Genomic DNA, 1,862 nt, shown 5'->3' with positions numbered 1-1,862 from the left:
TTCTTAACTTTTTACTACATTGGTCTCATACAATATTTGTCTATTTGTGATTGACTAATTTCACTCAGCATAATGTCCTCCAGATTCATTCATGCTGTGAGGTGTTTTACAGATTCGTTATTCTTCAGCATTGTGTAGTATTTATTCCATTGCGCGCATGCACCGAAGTTTGTTGAACAGCCTGAATGATGGGCATTTAGACTGTCTGCATCTTTTTGATATGTCTTTTGTAGGCAGCATATTGAAGGATTCTGTTTTCTTTTTCTGTCCAGAATCTGTTCCATTTATTTGATATCATCCACATCTCTGTAATCAATTAAAGGCAGCAGTCAAAAGCCCCCCACCTCCCTCCACAAAGGACGCAGGAGCTTTCTTGAGTGGGGACATAGCTTAGGAGACCTGCCTTCACCCCAAGATCAGGGAGCCTTCTGGGGTCAAGTGGGGTGCTTTCTACACCTACTGCCCCACTCAGCTGTGTCAGGCCACAATGGGAGCTCCTGGATCCTCTGCCTCCAAGTTCTAAACAGTGGAAAAGAACTGCAAGGGTCTACTTTACGGAGCGAGGCCTGCAGGGGCTGGAAGCCAGCAGTGTGGTTCAGTCCGCTGGCCAAAACAGCAGCGCTTCTCTTCTCTATCCTAAAGTTGGGCCTCCCCTGGCTCCCCTTCATAACCAGCACTAACAAAGAGCACACTGTGGGACAATCACTGGATCAGATTCACACCACTGCCACAAGAGGGCTCCTACAGATAGCGGTTACGTAGCACAGAAGATTCCACCCTGAATTTGCTTTGGGGTCTCCCAGCAGTATTTTCAAATAAAAGAATGCTAGAACCTTACCAGTCCACTTCCTCCATTGGGAGTGACCTTGGACAGAGAAAATGCTTTCTATCCAAGGTCAGCCCCTCTCTGGGATACTGAAGGCGGCCATTCCCTCCAGAGCTGTCGGGAGTGCTCTGCAGGAAGGCAGGCGGGGCTGTCTGGAGGGTGGCCTATTCAGAACAACTTGCTCTTGTCCTGAAAACCAGTTCTGACACTTGATCTGGCTCTCCACAGAGCTCGACTAGATCCTGGTGCGGGAAACCAGGTCTTGCCTGTTAGCAGATGGGGTCACAGCAGGAAATGAGAATCCTGGATAAAAACAGCCACAGACATGTTTCCACTCCCCACCCAGCACAGAACTAGCAATATCAGAAATCCCTGGGAAAAACATGATGGCATTTCTCTCTTATATGCTATTAAGTAGTCCAGCTAGCTAACAATTTTTAGTTTAGACTTAATAACTAAAGAATCCCATAAGGTTACTTAAATGAAAAGGACTCCCCCCCTTTTTTTTTTCATTGCACTCTTTTAGATTATAAACTACATATGGTCCACAGGCCAATTCCAGGCCACCACATGTTTTTGTACAGGCCAGTAAATGAAGAACAAGTTTTACAAAAGAACATCAACAAATCATCTAACAGGGTGATGACAGTGAATTCAATTAAGCAAAATGTTATTTTTTAAAAATCCATTATTTACACGACGGGATCAATGTGAAGCTAATGTCCTACTATATAAACTATCACATAATTCACAATAAAGCATTAAAAACAAAACAAAAAACAGAAACAAAATATCAGACAACTCAATAGGAAAAAAAAAATAGGCAAAAGACTTGAACAGGCAATTTACAAAAGAGGAAATCTAATCAAACCTTCCACCTCATTGGAAACCATAATATTGCATATTAAAACCACAATAAAATACCACTACACAGCAACCACAGAGTCATTGTACCAAAAGGAAATGGTTAATGTTCAACCATTTCAAGAGATACCATATGAACAAGAGCCAATGATACTCAGAGAGGAAGTCCAAA

This window comes from Chrysochloris asiatica, unplaced genomic scaffold, assembly GCF_000296735.1.
Source record: "Chrysochloris asiatica unplaced genomic scaffold, ChrAsi1.0 scaffold00015, whole genome shotgun sequence".
Taxonomy (NCBI): Eukaryota; Metazoa; Chordata; class Mammalia; order Afrosoricida; family Chrysochloridae; genus Chrysochloris; species Chrysochloris asiatica.
This window is presented reverse-complemented; position numbering follows the sequence as displayed.